Source organism: Nicotiana tabacum, chromosome 6, assembly GCF_000715075.1.
Source record: "Nicotiana tabacum cultivar K326 chromosome 6, ASM71507v2, whole genome shotgun sequence".
Classification (NCBI taxonomy): domain Eukaryota; kingdom Viridiplantae; phylum Streptophyta; class Magnoliopsida; order Solanales; family Solanaceae; genus Nicotiana; species Nicotiana tabacum.
This window is the reverse complement of record NC_134085.1, coordinates 77,646,364-77,659,129: the sequence shown is the minus strand read 5'-3', so window position 1 is coordinate 77,659,129 and position 12,766 is coordinate 77,646,364.

Genomic DNA, 12,766 nt, shown 5'->3' with positions numbered 1-12,766 from the left:
AGTTTCCAGGTGGCCCGAGTTTGAACGAACCTCCACTTAGGGACTGCACTCAAAAACTCAAAGGCAGTCCCTATCCTCGGACTGCCGAGCAAATTTCCCCTCAAAGACCAACGCGAGGCTTGGGTGATAAATCACGGTCTCAAGGCTCGAAGCGTTGCTTTTATTCAACTCGAAGTAAGGGTCTCGACGACCCGAGTTTATCGATTCAACTAGGTTCGATCCAAGGAACGGTGAAGGGTTCCACGAGAGGTCATATCAGTCAATCAAAGGTCAAAAAAACACTTGCATCTGGGTTTGATATTGGCAGTAGCCGATAGAGTCATGCATTTAGAGTCTCCATAAGTGAAAATAAAAAGAAATATAGCAAGCATCGAAGATAAACTTGGGAAAACGTCTTTGTATTCAGAAAACACTTGATTACAAAAGCCCTCAAGGGGTCCTAATATATGATTACAAAAGTCCACGAAGGGTCCTTACACAGAAACAAAGAAGAGAAAAAGTACACATGTAGCAAAAGACAAGCCTAAGTTATTCTCAAAGGCTCATCCTCGGTAGCAACATCTTCGAACACCACCTCCTCGGGAGTCTTATCTCAATCCTCTAGAATGGAATCTTCAAAAAGGAAGATGAAGAAGAGGAAAAGCGACGGAGAAGAGCAAAGTGACACAGAAGAGGCAGAAAGGATCGAAGAAGTGGTTGGGCGAAAAATCTAGCTAGTATGGAGTTCGCCAGTGCTACTATTGTAAAGACACTTCTTAGGACATTTCCCCGGTGCGGGATGCAACAGTTAGTAGATAGTACCACCTCACTCCACGGAAAGCAAAGGGAGTGAGGCGCTGCACCGGGTAATCGAGGGAGGTGAGCAGCGGTGTATAGTCCAAAACTCCCTCGTGAGCAGTGATGTAGAGTCCAAATATTTCCCTGAGTCAGGATAAATCAGCCCCCTGCTTCGTCATCCCGAGCTAATGATGACAACAACAACAACAAAATGGTGTAGTCTCACTCGACAAAAGAAAGTCCAGGCGACAGGCCATGGCATGGCTGATAGAAATGCCATCGTATGATCTTGAGGCCATGGGCCTTAAACATGGTGAATGACAATGGGTAAGGATGGCGATAAGAGAAGGATGGATAGACATGGGAAGACACTTGGGTGAAAGGTTGATCCCAGGAGGCTCCCATTTATAGAAAGGGAGGAAGTGTAATCGATGGTGCCATTATTGCCCTCGAGAGACGTAATGGCAGGCACATTTAATGCGTCCTTGGGAGCTTAATCGGCGGCAACATTATAGCTTTGAAGAATGAGAAATCGTAACTCTTTGAATGATCCTGGAGAAGTGAGACGACGGGACGCTTCGATTTTCACAGAGGTTTGCGTCATCGATATGACATCATCGAGGGAAATCCAAAGAGTCGGATGTCAAAATCGTTTCTCATCACTCCTCTCTAAGAAACACGTGGACGATCTGTATAAAGTGAAATTGGAGGGTCCAATTCCTCGTCATCGAGGCACCTCAGATGATCATCTCGAAGGGTCGAGGCTACAAGGCTACGATCGAGTTTTCTCCCTCGAGGGTCGTTGACACTCGAACTCAGAGCAGTGATGATTACGGCAATGGTAGAAATGGGGAGTTCCCAAGGTACATGGCTAGAACTGATAGAGCCTAGCGGACTGCCCTAACCCTAAATCAGGGTGTCATCTAGCTATCCCATCTCCGCTTCTTTGTCATTAATGTATTTTGTACTATGTTGGGATTCCCCTCCTATATAACGGGGATACTTTTCATTTTCTAAACCCCAATTTCTTCAGTTGCTCCACACGAAATATACAAGAAGATTTGCTCTGCTCTCTAACACATTCTCTTTATATTATTGCTTCCACTTATTATCTTCATTGTTGTTCATCATTTATTTCTTATCATTGGCCATAAAGAGCCTTCATTTATTTTACTATAACTGTTAGCCATATTTCGACCACCTTCGAGAGCTCCAAGCTGTGCTCCGAAATCGACCCCGAGGCCCCCGAATCGACAAGCTCGAGGCCCCAATTATTAACCTATAGATTTGGTTATCGCCTTATCCTTAACTCCTATTTTATTTCTAAGTCTCACACATAGCATCATCTGCTTAACAACTAGCATAAAAATAGATCACATATTTTTAGAGTCCTATAATCAAATTTAATTGTTATTACTATTTTCACGGTAAACATCTGTCATTATCATATATACTGCATACAGATTGTAGTTTAAGTGACCCGCCTTAGCCTCGTCATTACTTCGTCGAGGTTAGGCTCGACACTTACCAGTACACATGGTCGGTTGTACTAATAATACACTATGCACTTCTATGTAGATTTTCGAGTCGGTCCTAGCGGTAGCTACTAGAGAGCTCGGATCAGACAGTTACGAACTTGAGGTGCGGATGCTCAGCGCCCGCAGCCCCTAGAGTCCCATTCTCTTTTCTATTTAGTTGCACATTTTCATTCATACAACTTTGTATTTATTTCAGACCCTTGTATGTACTGTTCTAGTAGCCCGTGCACTCGTGACACCAGGTTCAGGGATATTGTAGTATGTGTGTGACAGTTTTAGCTTCCGCATTCATATTTTAGCTATTTCAGTATATCTCGTTATTCAATTAAACTGTTAAAATGGTTAATATGTTCTAATGTTGGCTTGCCTAGCTAGTGAAATCTTAGGCGCTATCACGGTCCGGATGGTGGGAACTCCATGTCGTGACAAAAACGCTTTAGGATCTTTTCGGTATAAGTTGATTGATGGACAAAGATTCCATCTTTCATATGCCCAATTTGTAGACCAAAATTTTTTTTGTCTTTCCAAGATCTTTTATTTCAAACTCTTTCTTCAAACAATTTATTGCTTTTGGAAGCCCCCCGGGAGTTCCAATGATATTTAGATAATCAACATACACAACGATTATAACAAATTCAGATCCAGACCTTTTTTAAAGACACAAGGACAAATTGGATCATTTTTATACCTTTCTTTCATCAAGTACTCACTGAAGCGATTATACTGCATTCCCCTTGATTGTTTCACTCCATATAAGAATTTTTGAAGCTTTATTGAACAAATTTCCCATAAACCTTTATAAGCTTCAGGAACTTTAAACACTTCAGGAATTTTCATATAAATTTCATTGTCTAATGTGCCATACAAATAGGCTGTGACAATATCCATCAGATGCATATAAAGTTTTTCATGGACTGCTAGATTTATAAGATACCTGCAGATGATTGCATCTACCATAGGAGAATATGTCTCTATATAATCAATTTCAGGCCTTTGCGAAAAATCTTGTGCTGCAAGTACTTGCTTTATATCTAAGGACTTCATTATTATCATTTTGTTTTTGCAAAAAAAACTATTTGTATCCCACTGGCTTTATTCCTTCTGGCGTTCGAACTATATGTCTGAATATTTCACGTATTTCAAGTGAAGTTAATTCTGTATGGATAGTATATTTTCATGTTGGCCAATCATTTCTCTGTCTACATTCATCGATAGATCTTGGTTCAAGATCCTCGTCTTGTTGCATACAGCAATATTATAAGCAAAAACATTGTTGACAATAATATTATTTCGGTTCCACCTTTTCCCTAGAGACATAACTTATTGAGATCTCTTTATTCTTTTTATTTTCAGGTACATGGACCTCCTCTAAGGTCTTATCATTTGTTATGTCACATGTCACTTTTTGAGCAATTGCCTCCATATTATGATCCCCTAGATTATTTGCTCCTTTTCTCTTTCGGGGATTTTTCTCTTTAAAACCGATTAGTCTACCACGTTTTAAGCGTGGCATAGACTCATTTGTATTTTTTGATTGTCCAACCGGGACATCAATTTAAATAGGATCATTTGCAACTGGAATATGTGACTTAGTCACCCTTGGTAGGTTAGTGAATACATTTAGCAGTTGATTTGTAATATTTTGCAAATAAATTATCTTTTGACCCTCGTGTTCACATTGATTTGTTCAAAGATCTAAATGATATAGTGATAATGCATTCCAATCTATCTCTTTTTCCTACTGCTTATTTTCTCCCCTAATGTTGGGTATACTGATTCATCAAAATAGCAATCAACAAATCTAGCCGTAAATAAATCTCCAATCATAGGTTCCAAATATTTTATAATAGAATGTTGGCCCAAGAACAGGTGAAGTTTTGAAGATTGACAAAAGAACTCAGACATGGACCGGGTCTATCTTGTGAAGCACAGTCATGATCAACCTGTACATGTGAGATGCACGTGAAGGAGATAAATCTAACTAATCAAGAAGCAATATCTCCTGATCTGATCGAAAAGGTTGCATATTGGATAAGGAGAGAGAGACTCCTTATATGAACAGAACACAGTTTAGGAAGAAGATAGTGTTAGAGTTTGAGATCACCATGAACTCTTCTACGATAGAAGAGTAGCAGTTGAATCCCGGTCAAACTTTGATTACTAACCTATTAAATATCAGTGTTGTTCTCTTTTACAGGTATTGCACATAAGCAGAAGATAAACTTAAATTGAGAGCAAAAGAGCAAGGCGATTTTGTAAGAAATTTATGTGATTCGAGTGTCCAATCTTGAAGCTACTTAAACGAGATAGAAGAACCAATTCCATATGTATATCTTTTATTCTAATTCAATTGTAGTCGGTGATTTTACATTGTACCTTTCAGCTTTCATAGAAGCAATTGTATTAGGTACTTAGAGAGTTCAAGTTAGTGTTAACTTGAAGTTATCGCAACAGTTGAGGCTGTGTGCCACAACGAGATTAGAGTTAATCCTTAGGTTTACAAAGAGTTTTGTAAATGCTATTTTGGCTTAGTAATTTTAGTGGAAGTTTGGGAAAATCCTATTGATTAGTAGGTCATGATTTTTTCACCTTTTGAGCTAGGTGTTTTCCACGTAAAAATCTCTGTGTTCTTTATTTCTGTATTTACTATTCCGCAAATAGTAGTAGTTGGAACACCTAGAAGAACCAAGTTCTTCTATAGTTCAGTTAAGCAAAAATTGGGTACCATACAAATCACCCCCCCCTCTTGTGTGGTATTGACGTTTAAAACATCAATTGGTATCAGAGCGGGTTATCCTTGAAGAGGTTAACACCTTAGGAAAAGATCAAGATAAGTGCACCACCTGGAAACTGGGAAGGGCAATCCACTGCTAGGCCTCCACTCTTTAATGGTCAGTACTATTCTTAGTGGAAGAATAGGATGAGAGATCATATCATAGGAGAAGACTATGAACTCTGATACATAGTCAATGATGGTCCTCTAGCGACTACAAAGAAGAATGCTGAAGGAGTGGATGTGCCAAAGACAAGAGTTGACTGCACTGTTGAAGAATTGAAAAAATGGGAGAAGAATGCCAAGGCCAAGAAATGTCTTGTGTGTGGACTGGGTCCAGACGAGTACAGTAGGATCAAAGTTGTACCACTGCTAAGGAGATATGGGACACTTTACAAGTGGCTCATGAAGGAACTCCTCAAGTAAAGAGATCAAGATGAACACTGCTATATTCTCAATATGAAAATTTCACTATGAAGGAAGGAGAAACTATCCAGGAGATGTACACAAGGTTCACAACACTAACAAATGAACTTAAATCTCTTGGGAGAATTATCCTTGAAGAAGACAAGGTTAAGAAAATCTTGACAAGGGTCTTACGAGTGACTTGGGAAACCAAAATCACTACTATTTAGGAATCAAAGAACATTGCTACTTGTTTACCATGAAAATGGTAACAATTATTAAATTTGTAAAAAGGACTCTAAAAATACGTGATCTATTTTTATGCTAGTTGTTAGATTAGTTGATGCTAAGAGTATGAAGTTTAACGATGAGATGCAAGCTAAAACATGGCAGTAATCAAACCGAGGAGCTTGCTACCCAAGCTTTGGACTGGTCGATAAAGGGCCTCGGGGTCGATATTCAGTTGGGGCTCGAGCTATCGGTAGTAACTGGGAAAGGGATAATCAGTTAGAATATAATTCAAGAAAGCTATTTATGGCCAATACCAAGCAATAAATGAAGAACAAGTATGAAAGCAATAAATTCTAAGAGTGGCCTCGAGCGAGTAAGTTAGAGAGAAGAAAGAGAGAGAAAGAGATATTATTGATCTTGTGTAGAATAGTTGGAGCAACAGTAGCCCCTTACAAAGTGGTGTGAATTCCCATTATATAAGAGGGGAACCTGGTTATAGTACAACATACATTAATTATAAAAGCATGGAGATGGGATGACTAGACGTGACGCCTCAACACAGGCTCTGGGTAGGCCGACTCTTGTCAGACTCAGCCGTGTGCCTTGGGAATTCCACCTTTTGCTCTAGCCTCAATCTTCGTCTTCTTTGAGTTGGGACTCGATGAGCCCCGATGGAAGGGACTTGGTCGCAACTCCACATCTTCGGGGTCTCGAGATATTCTTCTGAAGTGGCTTGATAGCAAGAAATTAAGCCCTCTGATTTTGCCGCATATAGATAGTCTCCGCATTTCCCAGAACGAAGCGATGGTAAATGATTCTGACACCTGACTCCACGAGCTTCTCACGATGACGTCATACCGATTATGTAACTTGTAGCGCATGTTTTTGCGACAACCGGGATGTCCCTTGGACTTGTGTATTTGACATTATCCAATGCATTGTCGATTCCCATTCTCCAAGGCGAAAGTACCGCCATCAATTTGGTTCTTTAAGAACGCAATAATTGTATCTACCGGTCAGTCTTCCAAATCCTAGATGACCATGTCGTTGCCCCTTTATAAATAGGGATGCTATGGCGTTGTTTTTCTATCCAAGTACCTTCATCTGCTCATTCGCCCATTTCTCCTTATCATATTCCTCGATTGTTGATCACCATGTTCAAAGTCTACGGCCTCAAAGTCGTCTGGCATTATTTCGATAGGCCGTATCGTAGCCCTTTTTCTGGAGCTCGACTATGCTATTCCGTTGCTGCTGCGGTTGTTATTGCGTCTGCTGCCGCTGTCCCCATTAGCCCGAGATGACGATAGATGGGGAATTGATTCTCCTCTTTTGTAGATAGTCATTTGGACTATGCACCGCTGCTCACTCTCCTACCCAGGCCTGGTATGGCACTTCATCCCTTGGGTTTGGGCCTGCCGAATCTTCAACCTTTGGCTTTGGCGGTCTATGTCTCTCTTCTCTGCGTCCTCTGCATCCCCTCCTTTTCCTCTTCTTTATCTTTCCCTTGGCGGGTACCTTCCGTGGGATTGAGCTGGGAACCTAGAGGAGATAGCAGTCGAAGGAATTACCTTCGAGGATGTGAGCTCGAGGGGGCGGTGCTCAAGGATGCTGATACCAGAGATGGACCCTCAAAGACAAACTAGGATCTTAGGTTTTCAATATGGATATATACCCCTTTTGTTTCTGCGTAAGGATCCCTTGTGAACTTTTGTAATATCATGTAAGGACCCTTCGAGGGTCGTTGTAGCCGATATTTACCAAATATGAAGATGTTTTCTTTACTTCTGCTTTTGATTTTTGACGTGTCCTTGTATACCCTTACGCGCTTGCAGACATTTTGAATGTATGCTTCTGTTGACGATCGCCAATATTTTTTCCGACCTTTGGTCGACAGAAATGGCCCTTTTTCGAGATCATCGTTGTTCTCGGAATCAAGCCCAAAGTGGTCTGGTAAACCTATATCATCGGGGCCCTCAAACCCCATGGAGATAGAGCACCGAAGCTAAAGTTGACTTCGGGTGCTCGGAGCTTTTACTTTGAGCTTGGCGTAGATAATCTTTTAAGATGTTGTAGGCAGGTTTCTAAGGAAGGGGCTATTCGTATTTAGGTGATTTTCTATGGTCGAGCCCTCGTGACCGGGGGTCGAAGTGCTTATTTTTTCTTCTCGAGGGAAACTTCGAGGTTGGGTACCACCTCGGAATTGTAGACGATGTTTCTGACCCTCTGTGGCCTAACTTCTTCTTGACGGAGATCTCTGGGGTCGGGCACCACCTCAAGATCCGTTCTGAGGTCGTTGGCCCCCTGAGGCTTATCCTAGGTAGGCGAATTGTCACTGTATCCCGCATATACATGGGGCGGCTCTCACTTCTTTGGAAGATCCCATTATTTTAGATAGCCATACTTCTGCCTTGGCATCGAGTCCTTCGTTACCTCAAGTGCAAAAAGTATTGGCGTACGTTCCTGCTTTAGTTTGTCAATTCCACCATAGTTATGATTGTTACTTCAAGGCCTGCCTGGTAGGGAGGGGAGAATTCTACTCCCAGTGCTCAGGATCCGTGGGAGTTTGTTCTGAAGACTGTGTCTTCGATAGGAGAGGAACATCTGGAGATGGTGGGGAGAGACTGTAGATGGGGCGAGGGGGTAGCATTGCAGGCGCTTTCCCCGGATGAGAGTATTACGGACTCCGCTGATGGATTCCTGAACGTATATTTTACCCTTTTGCACTAAGCTCCCTTGATAGGGTCGTGCTTGATTTCTGCCTGAAGTATCGGGTTACTTTGGCACAGATACACCTGTCGTTTTGGCGAATAGTACTGATGATGAGATTCTTTGCGAAGAAGGCTGGGCTTAAATTCACGCTTAGACACCTCATCAGGTTGTACCAGCCCTTTCATCATTGAGGCCTGCTAACTTTGCAGTGTCGTTCATCCACGCCCTTTGTTCTTGATGACGAGGAATATGGGGATCAAGAGTGGGTCAGTCAATTCATCTGAGTCCGGATGACTGATGTTATCCCTATGGAGCTCATGCCTTTTCCCAAGGGATGGAATTACGCACGTGAGTAGAGTGTCTCGAGCTTTCTTAGATTTGCTTGTAGCGAAAACCAGTTTAGTAATTGTGTTTCCTCCTTTTCTGCAGCAACTTCATGGGCACTGGGCAAAGTTCCCAATTTTCCCGACTGGGTTTGGAGGTTGGTGACCCATTTGTCTTGCGACGAGCATAGGTGGCGAGTTGCGTCCCAGGGTAGATGGGAAGCGAAACACCAAGGTATGCACGTATGTTGCTTTTACCTTGGTCTTCGTATGTTTGAGATGACATTTTCCTCTTTCTTTTGTACTGGCTTTGCCGTTGCAGGTATCGGGCGGTTCCTTGGGGCGAGGCTATGTTCCCCCAGAGAGGGGTAGGAGTCATCGGCCTCCGAGCTAAGGGAAGATGGCGATAAACAGGATTTCCACTTGTAGTGTAATGAAGCTTTTAGCGGGGCTAAATGGGCCCGTGTCTTCGAGGAGAAAACATCGCTCGAGCCTGTTGTTCCCGAAGTCTTTAGTTCTGGACCGGTGGTTCCTCCGAGTGATTAATCCTCGACTGTGATTGGTTCTTCCAAGGCCGGAGGGGCTGGACCAACAGGAGTGTGCTCGGCCTTCGAGGAAGTCTGTCGGCTTCACTTCGCGGTGAGTTTCGGCATTGTCCATTTGTATTTCGCGTCTTCCTTTTCTTATCGAGTTTTTCTTCTGCAGGACTTTGATAGGCTCAGATCTGAGCTGCTCCATCATGGGGCTAGGATTTGGAAAGCTTTGGATGAAGGTGAGTCCCATAGGTTCCTCAGTGAGGAGAAAGAGGTTGAGTTGATGCACTGGCGATATGAGATGTACTGGAGCTCGAATTACGAGATATATTTGATGGAGCAGGTAACCTCTCGTAGTACGCATTTCGCCTTTTTGACCCTTAAGGTTAATCCTTTTGCCTATCTTAGTTGCAGAAAAAGTTGGACGCTCTGGAGTACCTTAGAGGCGAAGCCGACTGAGTTAGGAATGCTAGTGGCGAAACACCATTGAGGGCTCAGGTGCAGGTTCAAGCTTTAGAAGAGAAGGGTGCCTTGGATAAAGTTCCTACCTTCGAGGCCCAACTCCGCTTGGCTCGTGACAACGCTTCAGTTCAAGTGGATATGATCGCAAAACTCGAGGTTGGTCTCTCGAAGGTCAAGGCTGAGATAATCGATGCTTGGGGTGAAACAGCATTGAGTCGGACTAAGACTGATCAGGAGATGGCGATTCATTTGAAGGACGCTACTGATGCCCAAGCCGAGTTGAAGTGGGCCCTCGATCGTAAAAAGAGGATCAAGGAATATGTTCGTTGCAAATCCCAAAGAGAGGTACTCAAAGAGATCAGTGCCAGGGGTTTCGTTCTTTCGGAGGAGTTGGCTCGTGCGAGTGCGGACGAGCGTGATGCTTGGTCAATTCTTGCCGACATAACGGAGAGCGAAGCTGGGGCTGGTTGGTCGTAGCCTTCTGGAGCGGAGCGTGGATTTCACCATTTTGCCATTTTGTATTTGACATTTGCAGAACATGTTTGTAGATGGAGAACGCACCTTCTGCGTATGTAAATAAAAGAAAACTTGAAGTTTTATCTCTTTTGTATCTCTTTCTACATTGCTTTTGACCAGGCAGGCTGGTTTCGGTGTTTGGTGGGAGCCCTACAGATTCGGAGCTCATTAGACAGGCCTAGAGGCTCTTTCATGCTCGGTCAAGTGCGATTTTTAACATGAGTAGGCGTTAGAGCTTTTGTGATTTACCTAGCTATTTCTAGGTTTAGTCTCCGAGTCAAGATTTGACTCGAGCTTTCCTAACCTTCAATCTCTTGTGCCTGCACGGGCGGACGATAATGGTTCTTACGCCTTGCCCTTGGGCATTTGTATTTTAACTATTTTGGGTACAGTTTCCTAGTCGTGTTGCGACTCGAGCTTAATTTACCCTCAAGTTTTTTATGCCTGCATGGGCGGATGAAAATGGCTTTTATATGCCTTGGGTCAAAGAGACCTTTTAGATATGTGGCCTTGAGGCTTGTGAAGCTAGCGATGGTGGCTCTTATGCTATGCCCTTAGGCATGTATAGTTAACTATTTTGGATCCAGTCGGGTAACGAATCGAGCTCATTTTAATCCTCAAGTTTTCAATTTTTTAGCTGGCGGTAGTGGCTCTTACGTTTTTGGTCGTTGAGATCTTTTAGTGTGTGGCCCTGAGGCTCGTTTGGCTGGCGACAATGGCTCTTACACTTTGCCCGTGGGTATATGTAGGCTTTGTTTTCCTCTCGTTAAGGTCTTTTTGAAATAATTTTGCCTGACCCATCATTGGTTTGGGAAGAATCTCAATTTTAAGTTATTAGCAGCGATGTTCGAGCACCTCGGAAGGTTTATCTCGTAGGCTAAGTAGCTCGAAGCCTTGTGATTTGGAGCTAACACGGTCGAAGATCATTTGCCTGTTGAGGGTAGCCTATTTTAACCGGTTCTTTTCGAAGTAGATTCAAAGTAATGGTCTGTGATTTTGTTAGCAACGGTCGGGCATCCCCGAGTCGCGTTAATTTGGCTGGTGCAGCCATTTTGACCGTAGTCATATATGTTTGGCCGGAGCCATTTTTGATCTCGAGTGATAGTTTAGGCATTTACATCGAGGGTATGCCCTTTCGGGAGTCTTACAAATGCGACATATAGCCTAAACTTTGGGATTGAGTTTTATGCCTGTAGTAAGGTCTTACAAAATTTTCATGACTGTTAAGGTCTTATAGTTTGTCATACCTGTTGAGGTGTTACAGTTTGTCATGCCTGTTAAGGTCTTACAGTTTGTCATGCCTGTTAAGGTCTTACAGTCTTCATGCCTGTTGAGGTCTTACAGTTTGTCATGCCTGTTGAGGTCTTACAGTTTTTTCAGGCCTGTTGAGGTCTTACAGTTTGTTATGTAAAGTAGATCTGGTTAGACCGAGTCTGCCCGTTCGGGGTCTTAAGGCCTCGAGTTTCCCAGTGAATGACGATTGATGATAGTCTCTTGAGTCATCGAGTTTCCTTAGGACCAAAGACCGTTACTCGTGAGTTCGGAATTGCCTCGTTGGGGCCTTATGAGCACGGAGTTCCGGCCCTGAGGTTGTGCGGGTGATAGATCGTTGACACTAAGTCTCCCAGTATTTTAGGATGTACTCGATGGAGGAGGGAATCCTTGCCGCGAGCATGCCACATTTTTCTTTTTTTGGAGTACAAGATGCTGAAAGATATTCTTTAATTACTTGGCGTAAATACATGTTGTTTCGTTACGGCTCCTTTGACTATTTGGCCCGGTACATGATTTCCTATTGGAACTCGGTCTGTCATTCCCCGGACCCTCCGAGCGGACGGCGCCTTCAAGGGGGTGCCATCCATCGTTCGGGCTTTATTGCAAAAGAAAGCTTGCGAGCTTATCGGATCCTCCTTAGGAGGCACGTTGCTCCGCTAAGAACCTTGTTGGCGAGACCCACTTCGGGGCGGAAGTCCGGCCAAGGGGAAAGAGTGTGATGGGTGCCATTAAGGCCTTGGGATCTTCGGGTAGAGTTAGCACTTTCGAACGCACTATCCGGGTATCTGCATATAGGTTAGGGTAAAATAACGAAGGAGGGAGGCAATTTTACTTTACCGCGGGGTGCGCAGGCGATGTTCCGAGGTTCGATATGTCCCTGCTATTTTAGAGCGAGGACTCTAGTATAGCCCTCCACTGTGTTTAATCGGGCTTGGCCAAAGACGTGGTTCGCTTACCCTTTGATTCTTTCGAGAGTGGAGATATTGGTGTCGGCGATGCATTATGTGATGCAAACATTTTCCTTGTTGTGTGTCGTTCCCCGCAGACAGTTTCAATTCCGTCCTTCGTTTGGGGTTTCATTCTTTGGAGAAGAGGGGAAGGTACCGTTTTCATGCGGTGTGTCCGCGACCGTCTGAATAAGGCATTCATGCTTTGCACCTCTTTTGATGATACGGGACTTGGCTTTCTGGTCTGCACCAGCCGCACTGACTGAGAGAATGATCT